The sequence below is a fragment of the Tetrao urogallus genome (genome assembly GCF_951394365.1).
Source record: "Tetrao urogallus genome assembly, chromosome: 25".
NCBI lineage: Eukaryota > Metazoa > Chordata > Aves > Galliformes > Phasianidae > Tetrao > Tetrao urogallus.
Window position 1 is genome coordinate 542,495 of NC_136838.1, and position 16,261 is coordinate 558,755.

The window sequence follows — 16,261 nt, forward strand, 5'->3', positions numbered from 1 at the left end:
ATCAAAGATTTCCACTTGCAAGGAAAAGGTCCTCCTCCTTTGTGCTTCTCTCCCCATGTTGGCTGCTGGGAGCTGTGCCTGAGTAAAGGGTGCAGAATTTTGCCTGAAGTGAAGATCATGCATGAACAGTTAGGAGCACTGCGTTGTATCACGGCCTGCTGACATAAGGCTTCACTTGAACACGTACTGAAATGCACTTGCTAGGGCTACTTTGTATTTTTTTATACTGGACAGGACCTGTTACCAATCTGGAATTTTGCTTGGGCAGGCTTTGAAGAGTTGTTGAGTTTGCCAGGAGTGTCCTTGTATGTGATAGCTAAATTCTTCATAGCATAGCATGAGATTTTATTATTATTTTTTAATAACAGCTATACTTGTAAGACTTCTGCTTTACAGCCACACTACACATTTAGAACAGATCCAAGATCATCTGCAACCATTCGGCTGTGTTTTTACCTGTTTTTACCTGTTAACAATTCTGGCTTTCTGGAAGATCCTCAAATAACAAGTTATAAAACTTTTTTTAAATAAGAATTTCAAATATTTTCTCTCTCTTTTTTTTTTTTTTAACAATCACACGTGTGTCATTTAGCTCAATTAGAAACTGAAAATGAATGGTGAGCATTTAACCCATACGAGATGCAAAAGAATGTTCATATGCATAAACTTGCCTGAACAGTATATACAAAGACAAGGGCTACCTACCTGTGCTTAGCAGGCAACTGGATTGTATAATACACACATAATTTGCATTTGCCCTTTTAAGGTAAAGATATTGATGTAAAAACTTGATTCAAAGTCCCTCTATGAAAAAAATTAAGGAAGAGTTAACCCTATGCATGGATAAATAATGAGCAAAATTTATCCGGGGGACTGTTGTTCCAGGACCTAGAGTTCATTATGTGAAAGAATTTAGTGCTTTGCTTTTATTTTTTTTTTAAGTAGTCAGAATTCATTAGTATTTACAATGTGCAGCCATTGAAGGTAGCCCTGTCAATGTTGGTTCTACTACAAATAATAGTCTTCACAGACATTATATAGGTTTGGAGTGGCATCTTAAAATGATGTGTGTGTGTGTGCTTGTGTGTATGATGGAAGAAAGCCACCTGTGAGGTTCTTCCAACCCTTCACAGTGTTATGGACACAATGAAGAAGCAGTGACTGGAAAATCATCTGATAACACCGAGGGCTCCCAGTCTCCACGCTACACAGACCCTTATCTTCTTTCTAAAAGAACACACTGTCACTGCAAACACTGTATGTATCTTGTTCTCACCCAACAGAACTTCTTACAGCTTTGAAGGATTTGAAACATATCTGCAAAGGAGTGAATTAGTCTTGTTTTCACGTAAGCTGAAAGGAGACATGGAGATGAAAGATACAGCTCACCATCAAAAAAGTCTGCTGACTTTTTCTTGGGAAAAAATTGAGCAGTATTCAGGGTCCTATGGTTGTGGCCACAGAGGTTCCAGAGCTCTCGATGAGCCTAATCCTGATTCAGGAACCAACCTGATATGCTGTGTATGCATTTCTCTGCACAGCCTGGGGGCGCTGGATGCCCTCCCCCACTTGATTCCTGGGAAGGGAAAAAAAAATTAGTCTCTCTTTAGCTCAGTGGCATGAGAAGCAATTCACAGCAATGAAATCTAAAGAAGTTAGCAAGGCATGTATGAAAAGAACAGGATGCCTGCAAAAAAGGGAAGAGCTGTCAAAACCTGATTGTGGGCTCTGGTTGCAATAAACCTTATCAAAGAGGGAAGACAAGTTTGATTTAAGGATGTAGCCAACTTCTGCTAAGAGACACTTTTCATTTTCTAGGACATACCAACTGTTACAGTGCTCCTCATGTGTTCCCTTGGTCTGTTCCTATCAGGGTTTGGCTACAGCTGAGAGCTCAGTGTTTTTCTAAACTCAACTCCCAAATGCCCAGGTGGGTATTTCAGTTGTTGGCACTTTGGCCAGGAGCTAACTTTTCAATGAGGGCACAAAAACCTGGACTCCAGACGTAGCTTTATCTTCCCTCACAGCCATGTCTGCTGGGATCACCATTCTCCACAAGCACAGTGCTTCCCTGCTGCAATGGGTGGGGAGTGATCGAAGGTCTCCCTGTTGAAAATGTGCTTCTGTTATCCCCAGGAACCAGAAATTGATTTTGGAGACAGACAAGGCTGGGGTATTTTTGTCATTTTGTGGCATCTTCCTGTTGTGTGACATTTGACTTATGGAACAACCTATTGCTGGTGCTTGCAACCAATTCCTTAGTTGCATTCTAGTAACAAGTCTACACTCCAGAAAGTGTCTGTCAGCTGCCTGACTCTGCATAGCAGGTGCTCATGGCATTCACACGGCTTAACGAGATATTGCTTTCTTTTCTTTCAGCAGACAGTTGTGACTGTCCATAAATACAGCAGCTTCTCCTGGCTGGGATTATTGCCCAACTTTAACAGTGAGAGTAACAATAAAAATGAACCATGGGAACTCTTAGGAAGCAATTTAGTTAGAACGCTGAAGTTTTGTGTCTCATGAATCAAGATTAGCATTTCCTGTATTGGGAAGGGAGAGGATTAAACAGAGGGATTAAAAGGACATCTTTACCCCGCTGGACTCTGTGGAATAGCCCTGAGGATATGGCTAAGAAAGAGTTCAGAGGAATGCCAAATTCCTGCTGAATAGGTTAGAAGGGTGAGGAAGCCCCTTTGGCAGCTGTCCAAGCACAGAAGACCTGCATAACATTTCTGCTGAATAGGCCCTGAAGACAAGAAACAAAACAAAAACCATAGGAACCTTGAATTTTTTTTCTAATTGCATGGCTTCTTATTGATGCCTCAAATCTCCAGAGAAACTTAAACCTTTTTTTTTCTTTTTCAGGATAGTTAGACATTCCTTGAGATTTGCTAGATGATGTAGTCTTACAATAGTAAAGTAATGGAAGAAATGAGATTAGGTTTTTATACAGTAAAACAATAGGTATTGGTAAACCTTAGGAAGCCCACTTCTTTACATCAATTATAATTGAAAGTTACCCAATCCTATGTCTGAAAAACAAAACAAAAACAACCAAAAAAAACCCCAACCCAAACAAACAAAATAAAATCTGAAACCTTTATCCACTGTACCATGTATGTGGCTTTTGTGTATTTATCAAATACAGTAATTACTTTCTGTTCCCATGAAATTGAAAGGAGCAGGCTTAATTTGCATGTTACCAGTATTGGTGTTTCTGAACACTTTTCTAGGATTTAGTGTATACTTGTGGATCTTGGTTTTTTTGTAAAATTTCATCCTATTTCTAATGCCACATACTAAGATTTTAACAGTTATAGCAATGGGAAAGCAAGAAAAAATTCTTACCTCTGCAAGAGGATGCCAGTGGTCAATGGGCTTCCGAGGATGTGAGAGCATTTCACTCCAATGGTCACAACCCAGACTTTCTGCATCGTTGCCTACTTGACGTACTGCAGTGACCTCGTTGCGACCCACACTGTGAAAATGTTCCATAATATGCTTTTCATAAAACATTACCTTTCGAATTGTACCATTTGCATATTTCATAGAGGCAATAATCATGATTTTTTAGATATATATAATAAAGTATAATATAATAAAGTACAAATTACAAGGGTTTGCTCTTTGAATTTTCCACAAATCAAAATAATTTAGTATATTATCCGTGGTAGCAAACACCGTGTTTCTAGATGCATTTATTTTAATGTTGTATGAGAAATGTAAAATGTTATTTGTTTTCTGTAACTAGTTACAAGTAAACTGAGCCTAATTTTATAAACTGAGGCATGTGTCCAAGGGGTTAGTGCAGCTGCTCATAAACAGAAAATCGGTGTGTGAGCTGATTGTATGCTCAGTTATTTCTGCTCTGGTAAACTCGTGCAGCTTAGATATGTTTGTTAGGGATGCAAATCTGCATTTTAAAATTTAGAAAGGAAATTCTGCCTGACAATGAGACATTTTAGTCTTCCACCGGACTCAATATGAGAAAATATTTGATTTCCCTTATGTTGCGAGAAAAAGGACAACTTCATTCCTGGATGCAAAACTACAAACTACTGTACTAGATTTTGAGATAATGTCATTTTGCAGCTACAGGTATCTCACCGGTCATAATCCATCACAGCTATCAACAAGTTAATTTGGTCAGTGTTTTCTGGAGGGACGTCAAAGGCTACAGCTTCATTGTAAACAGGATTAAGGGCATTCCTCTTGGTGGAAGTTTTCTATAGTCGCCTTCCTTCACGCATTAGAGAAACCTTCACATAAGGATCTGTGTGAATCATAAGAACAATGTTGGTTTTCTTTTGTTGTTTTTACGAAAACATAGATGGAAAGTAAAGGCAGTGTTCTTGTGTGCAGTTGGCAGTCACTTGTGTCTGGAATTTGAGCTTCTTTATTACCATTACCCATGGAGTGACTGGGAGGCAGTGGGCATTGGAAAGCTTTACCTGTTTGAAATCTTATAATGAACAATTCCACTTCAATAAGTTTTTCTTTGTGTACTGACTTCTGAAAGAGTATTACATTATCCACTGAACTGTGGCTGTTTTATACATCAGCCTGTGTATCAGTGTATTTACAGCAACGTAGTTACTTTTACAAATGTATCGGTCAGACAGAAGATGACAGCATTGTACACAGTATTGATGTCTGGTTGAATATAATTCCAAGTGTAAGAAATTGCAGTTTATGTTTCTCAAGAGAATTATAATTATGGATGCAGTGAAAAAGAAAGGCAAGGCAAGGAAAGGAAAGGCAAGTTAACTCATTGTAGATCCTTTTTTTGTAGTTCTAGTATGAAAAATAGAATCTATGAGCTCTTACTTAATTTAGTTTTTCTTGCTTTCATTAGCCAATTTTGAAACTGTTGTTGAAAGGAGTTTGGGATGACTGTTCTGTCCATATGCCAACAGCAGCAGAATTGCTTTGCTGTCTCTTGAAGACTGTCGAGGGTCAGCTTGCCTCTGTGCCATAACAATCTGCTGTATGATCCAGTCTCTAATATGAAACCAACTTCACCAATTCCTGTTTTGAATCATGGTTGCTTTAGAAGTAATAGTGTTGTTCTCTTATAGAGAGGAGATTATTTTAAACTGTTGGTTAAACCAGAATGAACACTATTTATTTCTCAGAAATTCCTAAGGTGACTTAAGAGCTTGCAGTGTAAAAACGCTTCTTTTCAAATAACATTCTGGTAATTGACAGTACCGGAGTTCTGTGACTTGGGAGGGAAATGGGACACTAATCCACACTGAGCATTAAATAAATTCTTACCTGATGCTCCTGTGATATCCACTGCCTTTAAATTTCTTGCTTTTATTATTGTAATACTTAGTCTACCAGCTGTTGGAAGGTAGCAGAGTGAAAACATCAGGTCACCAAGATCCACATTATCCTGTTCCAAGGAAACAGAAAAAATATGAAGCAATAATAAGAGTTTTCCCTAGACATAATCCGTAGCAGATAAAGGTAAATTATACCTTTGAGAATCTACATTTCTGTAAGAAGAAGCTGAATTCTCATTCTCAAATGCAGCTGGAAAAACAGAAGCCCACATGCACACAAGATGGAGGTCACTACATTTGTTGCTAGACCTTCAAAGCTGTGAAGTGTAAATGTAGCTACAGTTTTCTTTACTTGTACTTGGAGCTGAGACACACTGATGTGATGAAGTGCACCACGAGGTACTGGAACATCTTTGCTCTATGTTTTGTAGTGATTTGCATGTAATGTTGACAAGCTGCAGCAGATCTCTGTGCCTTCTCTTCTGCAGAATCACAGAATGGCCAGGGTTGGAAGGGACCTCAAGGATCATGAAACTCCAACCCCCCTGCCTCATGCAGGGCCACCAATTTCCACATTCAATACCAGACCAGGCTGCCCAGGGCCCCATCCAGCCTGGCCTTGAACACCTCCAGGGATGGGGCATCTACTAATCTCTAAATCTTCCCTCCTTCAACTTAATAGCATTTCCCCTTATCCTGCAGTTATCTATCCTTTCAAAGAGTTGATTCCCCTCCTGTTTGTAGGCTCCCTTTAGGTACTGAAGGCTGCAGTGAGGTCACCCCATAGCCTTCTTTCCTCCAGACTAAACAAGCCCAGCTCCCTCATTCTGTCTTTGTACGGGAGCTGTTCCAGTCCCCTGATCATCTTCATGGCTCTCCTCTGGACCCTCTCCAACAGCTCTCTGTCTTTCTTGTACTGGGGGCTCCAGACCTGGACACAGTGCTGCAGATGGGGCCTCACAAGAGCAGAGTAGAGGGGGACAATCACCTCCCTGTCCCTGCTGGCCAGCCCTCTTTTGATGGAGCCCAGTATCTCATTTGCTTCCTGAGCTGCAAGAGCACACTGCTGGCTCATGTTTTCAGATCATCAGGATCCCCAGGTCCTTCTCTGAAGGGTTTCTCTCCAGGAGCTCCTTCCAGTCTGTAAGGATGCCTGAGATTCCTCTGGCCAAAGTGCTAAACTCTGCACTTTGCTGTGTTGAACCTCATTCACCCGGGCCCACCTTTCCAGCCTGTCGACGTCCCTCTGCATGGCATCCCTTCCTTCTACCGTGTCAACCGCACCACTCAGCTTGGTGTCATCAGCAAATTGCTGAGGGTGCACTCAATTCTGTCATCGCTGTCATTGATAGAGATGTAAAAGAGCACCGGTCCCAAGACAGAGACCTGGGGGACGCCACTCATTGCCAGCCTCCACCTGGACGCAGAGCCATTGATCACCACCCTGTCTGCAGCCTTCCAACCAATTCCTTATCCATCGGGTGGTCCACCCATCAAATCCACATCCCTCCAATTTGAAGATAAGGATGTGGTGGGGGACCGTGTCAGAGTCCTTGCTCAAGTCCAGGTAATGACATTGATTGCCTTTCACTTGTCCACTGATGCCGTCACTCCATCACAACAGGCCACCAGATTGGTCAAGCACGACCTTACCCTGGTGAAGCCGTGCTGGCTGTCTCGGGTCACACTCTCATTCCTCATTTTTGGGTCAATAACAAAAATACGTTTAGGTCATTATAAATGGCAGAAAATTCCTGAAATCATTACTACCCAAAGGTAGCAGAAAGCTATTGCATACCTGGGGTCACCATCATATTCTGTTCAGTACCATAATGGCACAGGGTTGGTAATCGGAAATAAACACTGTGCTACTACAAGTGCTTTTCCTGCTATTGGTCAACAATCCACAGTAAGCAAGTGCTTTTCTAAAACTCTCATGAGACTTCATGTGTTTCATCTGGAACTCACTGCCCCTTGACCTGTTGCTGAGCATAATTGGGAGGAGCCTGGCTCCCACTCAGGTCCTCCCATCAGATGTTTATATACGTTGACATACTTCCCCTTGGAGCCTTCTCTTCTCCAGGCTGAGCAGCAACTGCTCTCTTAGCCTCCCTTCTCATAAAGGATGCCCCAGTCCAATTCAAAGGCCTTTGCAGGACTTGCCCCACTAAACTCACGTCCTTTTCATATTGCAGTGCCCAGTTCTGTACTGGTCACAGTTCAGCAGAATTTGCTTTACCAGCACTGAGCAGAGAAGAACAAACACCTCCCTTCATCTGCTCCCCCAGTAGGCTGTTATTCTTCTTTGCAGAAGCAGCACATCGCTATTTCATGGTCAGCTTGTTGCCCGTGTGGACGCCAAGGTCCTTAAGGTCCTTCTCTGCCAAGGCGAAGGGCCAGTCAGCCACCATCCCCTCCCATGCTGATGCAAGGGTTATTTCACGCTGTGTGCACAGGGTCTCATGCAGAGACTGGCAGATTGCTCGGCAGTTCGTGCTGGCAGGAGGAGCTGGGAGGAGGAGCACCCCGCAGTATAGAGGCTAAGTTCAATAGGTGATTATCTCCTCCTAAGTACATGGCCCTCATCCTCTAATTACAGGATTAGCGCCCTCCGAGAATAGAGACCTTAGCCGTCCTAAACACCCGACAGAGAGCTATGCAATGAAACAGGTTAAAAAGTCACAGGGACTAAAAGAATAGAGCAGAGGAACTATATTCTGCCCTCAAAGAGACAGCTTCTACCGCAGAAGAAAACACAAGATCCATGCAGGCAGTATCCATCCCATCACTGACAGGCTGATGGCAAGAACTCAAAGGAAAGGAATGGATGGAGGCAAGTTGATGCTGAAGGCTGCAAGCAAAACCCCTTCTTGCCTACTCCACCCACCAGGTGCTTCTATAGACACAAGGATCTGGGATAGATACTTAAATAGCTGAGCTATTACAGCATGCAGACCAATGTAAATGATTGTGGGTGACATTCGTTTTGGTGTTTGTTAATGCTTGATCTGGAGATCAAGCATGCAGGGAGAAGCTTAAGACAGCCAGTGCCCATTTTTAGTTGAATTTGGCAAGGGACTCGAAGGGTGAACAGAAGACCTTCGCACATACAGAAGAGCAAAGGAAAGGGTAGGAAAATGTCTCACCGAAGACAGGACAGGAGTCTTGTTAACAAGTTAAACAGAAAAGCCTGAAATACACACTCCCTCAACTCAGTCTTCTCTGCTAAGACAGAACTTTGGGTATCCAAGGGCCCTGAGACCAGAGGAAAGCCCAGAGCAAGGAAGCTTTCCTCTTGCTAGGGATCATCAGGTTAAACAAACAGGACATCTATAAATCCATGGGCTCTGGTGAGCTGCACCCATGTGCACTGAGGCAGCTGGAAGACATTGCTGTTAAGCCACTCTCGATGTTCTTTGCAATGTCATAGAGAGTGGGAAAGTTCCCCAAAGACTGGAAGCATGCAAATGTCAGTCACATCTTTAAGACCTGCAAAAGCAAGTGTCTGAAGGGCCAGTCACCATTCCTTAGGCATTCTCCTAGTCAGCTGACACAACATAAATTAGATAAATGGCAGGTGAGATTGATTGAAAATGACCAAATATCAAGGCTCAGAGTGTGATGACTGATATCACAAAGTCCAGATGGACATTCTTGCTTTGCTTCCCAGGGGCTGATGCTAGGTGTTATATTCTCTAACCTCTTCGCTAAGACTCTAGACAAAGGGGTGCAGTGGAGGTCTCCAGCACCACGGTCTGCTCTAAGCAACAATAAGGTGATAATAGGGTCACAGTGATCAGTAATTTCTCTAGACCCAGTGCTGGTCTGCATTCATGGTGATTTATTCCCCTTAAGAAAGTAAGAATTTTCCTTTTCTATCTTTTCAATTTCATTTGCTCACTGCCCTTTGTTCTTTCCCCACTTCCCTGCACTCAGATCAGGTCAGCCACATCTACTCTGACCAAACACAATTGTATGGGGTTTGACTGGGATGGAGTTAACATTCTTCATAGCAGCCTATTAATTAGCACAGCAGCTCAGACAAGAAGGTAACATTCATTCTGTGCACACTGAGCTGAGGCAAGAGGAATCCAGCTCCTGTGTGTCTGTGAGGTACACAGCAGGGGCAGCTGAATCCCTCTCCAGCTCCAAACTACTGATGAGAGCAGAGATGCCCACAATGAATCAGGCAGATCCCTGTGCTGCACAGGGAAGAGATCGCTGCCTGACGCTGCCCCGGCTTGCTGCCTGACAATGGGTAAGGGATTCCAGAGGGGAACACGGCACCTCCTGCATACCACCAGCACACCCTGGGAGGGCAATTCCTGCAGCGGGAGTCTGTGCAGTGCTAGAGAGAGTCAGTACCGATTCCTTCAGCTTGCTTCAAAGTGAGTTCTCCAGGAGGGGCCCTGCTGCTTTTCAGGAGCTGTGAGCCCTGGAGCCTCAGGGACATCTCCAGGGAGGTTGGTTTGGGGCATAGAAAGTGATGCCTCGGGCTGTACCTCTGCTGCTGAGCTGGGCTGTGCTTTCTGAGAAGCAGGGAGCTGCTGGCAAACAGCAGTGCTGCAGACAGACAGCTATGTCCAGGAGCAGCTCTTCTGCACCAAGAGCTGGGGACTGGCCTGCAGCTGGCACAGGGAGAGCAGGGAAGTAAAGAGGTGTTAAAGGCTGTGTGGAAGAACTCCTCAGTGCTCTTCACACAGTAAGTCTGGCTGAAGGCAAGGCAGATGCAATATACCTTGAGAGATCACCTGAAGTTAGCATATCCCACTGCTTATAGGATCTTCTGGGAGTGCTCCCATCATTTTTCCATCACAAAGGAGGAGATCCTGCTCCAAGTCAGTGATTCCCTGCTCCAGGCAGTGCAGGGTGGGATCTGTGAACACAGGTAGGCAGGAAATGTGGGGACAGAGAACCAGCTCCCATCAGGGACAGCTGCAGGCAGCAGAGATGCACAGGCTGTGGGAAGGAACTGCCATGGGAGGGGGATTCTGGCACCTCCTGGCTGCGCCCTGCCATGCAGATGCTTTCTCTGGAGCAGCTCTTCCCTGGTCTCTCCCACTCCCCCAAGCCATAGGGTCTCAGGCAAGCATCACCAGCACAGCAGCCAGAGCCCAGAAGAGAAGCTCCCACACTCCGTCTGTGTGTGCCCCTCTTCCCTTGACAGGAACCCTGTGGCATGTCACTGTGATCCACTTTGGACCGAATAAAGCAGTAGGGGAGGAGGGGAGGATTTGGTCATCATTCAGACACCAGCCCAGTGGTCCTGCTGTGCGGCGGTGCCTGAAGGAACAATGACCAAGTGTCCTCCTGATACTGCAGTGTAAGGAGCTGGGATACAGGGACACCCCAGCTTTAGGGTATGCAGCAGTGTCTATGGGGCATCTTTCTGGGCTGCGTGCTGCTCTCCAGAAGTACGCAGCTTTCTCACTAGATCTTTGTGTTGCCTAGGTGACCCACAAAGGACACACCTCAGTGCTAAGGCCATGTAGATGCTGCTGGACGGCTCTCTGTGTGCAGACAGAAATGAGGCCTCTGTATTCCTGGCTAGGAGGGAAGAGCTGAGGTCCTGCTCAGACATCTCGAGGAAAGGACGATTCTTCACACTGCACATTGACCCAGAGTCTCTGCTGCATCCAGAACAAGGTAACACCTGAGCGTGACCATCCTGCAGCTCACAGAGGTGTGACACAGCACAGCTGGGAACAGGGTGGATGGACAGAACTGCTCTCCTCACTCTTCACCAGGGGACAGTCAGCTTGCCTCCTGGAACCCATAGGATTTCCCTTGGAGTCCACATGGCTTTCAGCTACCCAATACCTCTTCTGAGAGTTAATGGGGACAGCTGTAATAAAATAAACCAAATAAAATCCCCTTAGCTCTTCTCTGCAGTTGGATGAGTTGAAAGAAATGGCACAGAAAAACTCAGTGATGTTATAAGCAGAGTGAATCTGAGTTTCCCCCCACGTTCCTCTTTCCCTTCTGCTGCGTGAGAGGAAGGGCTCCTCTGAAACCTGCAGCAGCCTCTGTTCCCAATGGCACCCTCAGCACCAGCCAGAGATCAAGTCAGACAGCTGCAGGAAGGTTCTCCTGAAAAGTTTAAGGCTCTGTGTGGGGGGTTGCTGTAAGGTTTGCAAAGTTTTCTTCAGATAAAGCTGTTTAAATTTTATATATCATTTTCATCAGAAAACTATGTAGAAATGTACAATGGTAGCTCCATCACCAAGCCTAGCCTGTCTTGTTCTCCTTGAACTGGCCCCAGCTAAACAAATGTCCAACAACACCTTCCTCCTTCCAGTTCCTCCTCCTGCCATTCACAGATGTAGGAGCTGCAGATCCTGAAGGGGCCTATAGGAAACCTGAGGAGGGACTTCTTATAAGGGCACGTAGTGAGAGGACAAGGGGACATAGCTATAAACTGGATGAGTTAGATTTAAACTAGATATTAGGAATAAAATCTTTCCTGTGAGGGTGGTGAGACACTGGCGCAGATTGCCCAGGGAGGTTATAGATGCATCTCTCTGGAAGCGCTCCAGGCCAGGCTGGATGGGGCTGTGAGCAGCCTGGTCTAGAAGGAAGTGTCCCTGCCTGCAGCAGAGGGGTTGCAACGAGGTGATCTCCAAGGTCCCTTCCACCCCAAACCGTTCTGTGATTCTATATGTCAGTTTCATTTCTCATTTTGACAAGCAGGGAATATCCCCGCAGGGCAGCTGGATAGAATCTGACTAATTCAGTGCAGGGATTCAAAATTCCCCTTCAGATACTTGGGCAGCTCCATGTGCCAACAGGTCTGGTTGGGGATTAACTCTCCTAAATCCAATCCTAACACCTCTTTGTCTTATCCTCCTAGTACAGGTCTCCAAGCCCAGCAGCAGCAGTTGTCCAACAGCAGCTCCATCAATGAGTTTCTCCTCCTGGTGCTTGCAGACACACAGCAGCTGCAGCTCCTGCACTTCTGGCTCTTGCTGGGCATCTGCCTGGCCGCCCTCCTGGCAACGGCCTCATCAGCACAGCCGTAGCCTGCGACCACCACGTGCACACCCCATGCACTTCTTCCTCCTCAACCTCGCCCTCCTGAACCTGGGCTGCATCTCCACCACTCTCCCCAAAGCAATGGCCAATGTCCTCTGGGACTCCAGGGACATCTCCTTTGCTGGATGTGCTGCACAAGTCTTTTTTTTTACTATTATTTTTGATGCAGAATACTTCCTTCTCACTGTCATGGCCTATGACTGCTACGTTTCCATCTGCAAGCCCCTGCACTACAGCATCCTGCTGGGCAGCAGACCTTGTTGCCACCATGGCTGCAGCTGCCTGGGGCAGTGGGTTTCTTTATGCTCTGTTGCACACAGCCAATACATTCTCAATACTATTCTGTAAAAGCAATGCCAGTTCTGTGAAATCGCCCAGATCCTCAAGCCCTCCTGCTCAGAGTCAGACAATCTCAGGGAAGCTGGGATTATTGATTTTAGCCTTTGTTTAATCTTCGTGTGCTTTGTTTTCATTGTGCTGTCCTATCTGCAGATCTTCAGGGCCGTGCTGAGGATGCCCTCAGAGCAGGGACGGCACAGAGCCTTCTCCACATGCCTGTCAGCTGGCTGTCTTGCTCTTTGTCAGCACTCTCATGTTCGCCTATCTCAAACCCCCCTCCATTTCATCCCCATCTCTTGACCTGTTGGTTGCAGTTCTGTACTCAGTGGTGCCTCCAGCAGTGAACCCCCTCATCTACAGAATGAGGAACCAGGAGCTCAAAAACGCAGTGAGGAAATTCAGAGGAATTCCATGGTGTATCCAAAATTATTAGAACAATCTTTTTACTTTCATTACTATTTCCTCATACTTGGATTAAGATTTAAATACTTTTATATTCAAATTCTTAGCCTCCTATCTGTTCACTTTTTTTTACCTAGTCATGTCATTACAAGTCCAACTTGAAAACTAGGACTCTGTGGTCCTAACAAAGTTCAAAAAGTTCAAGTGCAATGTGTTGCCTTGGGTTGGGGCAAACGTAGAGATATGTGCAGATTGAGAGACTTCACTGAGAGCAACCCTACTGAGAAGGACTTCTGTCTGCCAGAGTTCTGGTGGATGAAAAGCTGGATGCGAGCCAGCAGTGCGTGCTTGTAGCCCTGAAGGCCAACTCATCTGGGCTGCATCAACAGAGGAGTGACCAGCAGGACGAAGGAGATGATTGTCCCTCTCCACAAAAATGACCAGAGGCCTGGATGTCCCACCCCTGGAGAAGTTCAGGGCCAGGTTGGATGGGGCCCTGGGTAACCTGATGTAGTTTGAGCTACATTACCTTTAAGGTCTCTTCCAACCCTAAACATCCTATAATTCTGTGATCTTGTGTACCTGCAGAACCAGGCTTCCTGTGCAGATGAACACAATGAACAAGCCAGCAGAAACTCTTTTGTCTCAGCTCCTATGTCTCCCTTGTCCTCTTGAGCAACCCGCATATGTGGGAGAGTTTCAAGGAGCCAGGAAACCATCTGCCACATGGAGCAGCAGACCTGGTGCCCCTGTGGTCTGCCCCTCAATGCCAGCTGGGCTCTTCCTCTCTGCTGCCTTTGAGTTGGGGCTGTTGCTTTCCTGAAACCATGTCCATGAGCAGCAGCTGAATGTGGTCTTTTGAGCACTGCTCTCCCTCCACTTTCTTGCTCTCCTATTGTGCCTCTCCATTCCTGTTAGTCTTCAGTTCTCAATTTACTTGATAGCAGTCCTGCTGTCTCTACAGTAGCTAAAGGTCTACTAGTAACTAAAGTAAAGTAACTAGTAAAGGTCTACTAGTAACTAAAGGCCTGCTCAGGGCACAGCCAGAATCCAGGCCTCTTTCAAAGCTGGTGTCAGCAATGCACACAAGGAGCTGCTCTCTGCTCTTTTGTTGTCTGGGGCTCTCCATGGGCTGAAGAACACAGGCTTACAGTCCCACAGTGATCTGCTAGTGACCAGTCACTGGACCCAGGGCTCCCTTCTCAGTGGCACTTGTTCAAGCAGACAACAAATATTTGTTGACTTATCTGGAGCGTGATTCAGTACAGACTTTTTGAAGCCCTGTGGGTCAGATCTGGTTCAGCACTCAAGTGCCCTTTGTGACATTAGAGGCACTCCATGCTCCTGCCAAGCACTGTCCTTGGCTGCAGAGCCATTAGCACTAGATGCAAGATTAGATTAGATTAGATTAGATTAGATTAGATGGCAAGAGGCAGCAGAGATCTCCATCCATCTGTGTCTGCTGCCCACCCTGAGCAGCATAACCTGGGCAGGGTCACCACAGATCCATCACTGCAGAGTAGTACCACCAGATCAGGGCCTTGTGGGGAACACGGGGAGGGAACCAGGAGCAGCCAGCCAGGCCAGCATGGACAAGCTGCCCTGGACAAGGCTCTCCAGGAGCAGGGATGGCTCTGGAGAAGAGCAAGAGAGCATTTCTGTGCCTTCAGGGAGGGACAGGTGAGAAAGAGAAAGCTATTTCTGCAGGCATTTGCTGGGGGCAGGCTGTGCTGGGCCAGGACTCTTGTGCTAGGTTGAGAAGAGGACAGGCAGTCTGTGCTGGGGGTCTTCTGGGCCTGGAGCTTCACTGACCTCTGTTTCCCCAGGCCACAGCCCCAGCCTAACAGCTGCTGTGCCTTCAGAGCTTCTGGGCTGTGGTGGCATTGCATACCCAGCGGTGGGCACTGCCACTGGGCTGCTGGGCTGAGCTGGGTTGGGAAGAGGGCAGGAGGTGGGGAAAGCTGGGGAAGAACCGGGATGTTCCCAATAGAAGGAAACACCACCATTAGCTGAGCTGAGACAGTGTGCAGGGTGAGAATTTGCAGCAGGGCTTTGTGGAGCAGATTCAGGGATTAGGGAAGGAGCCAAGATTTGCAGATGCAGGAGAGAGGAGGTCAGTCTGCAGAGGTCTCAGTCACTAACAGCCTTACACAACCAAGTCAGTTTTCTTCCGACTGAGATACTTTTGGGACTGAGACTTAGAAAATAACCAAGGTTGAGACAAGGCATAATATGCAATACCCTATAAAGTTTTTCAGGAACATTTCAGGAACATTAGTTTTTCCCAAAATCAGAAAATAAATTATTTAAAAAAAAAAACAACAGGAGAGCATTATAATGATATATTAATGACAAAATAAAACTTAGTTCTGATTGCCATCAACAGGAACTAAGAACAGCTGTGAGCAAGTTCTGAGATTCATTTCTTTGAAATGATAATTCTAAACTTCTCACAGTTATCCTTCCTCAAATCGGATGCTTCTCTGGAAGAGATTGGTGAGCAGGATTTGCTCTGGTTGGTACACTTCTCCAGTCAATAAACAAAAAGCTTGGGCTTCTATTCAAACAAGTGAGGGGTGAGGAGAGACGCCCTTGGGAAGTACAAACATAGGAGCTGTGACCAAGTTGTGAACAGCTGTGCCAAATGGGAAGATTTCAATTAGACATTTTGGAATACACCTTGCTCAGACTTGCAAAACTGATGTGATGTGTTTCAGGAAAACTTACACATAGCTTCTATGCTTACTCCTCGTTTTCACAAATGCAGCATTTCCTTTGGAAATTAATTTGGACAAAAATAAAGAGAACCAAAAGCCTGTTTTCCTGCACTTCTGTAAATCTGAGCCCAGAAAAAAAGAAAAAATAAGTTAGATAAAGTTCTTATGGAAATGAGACAAGATTGTCATTCTGGTGCTGACCTCCCCGTCATATGCATGGATAATGCAGAGAACAGGCTGCAGGTGTTTCAGCAGAACAGCTGCACTTACTCCTCGATGCCAACAACCACGGTAAATCTAACAAACCATGCAAAATCATTTCATGCTACAAAGCAACTGAAGGTGAGAGTTACTATGAGACTTTTCACTTCTTGAACCTGCACTTGGCCATCACAATATAGCATCAAACTATCTTCTGAGACTTTGGAGGAAAGTTTTTTTGACTACACATTTATGATCGAGCCTGAAACATCATTTCAT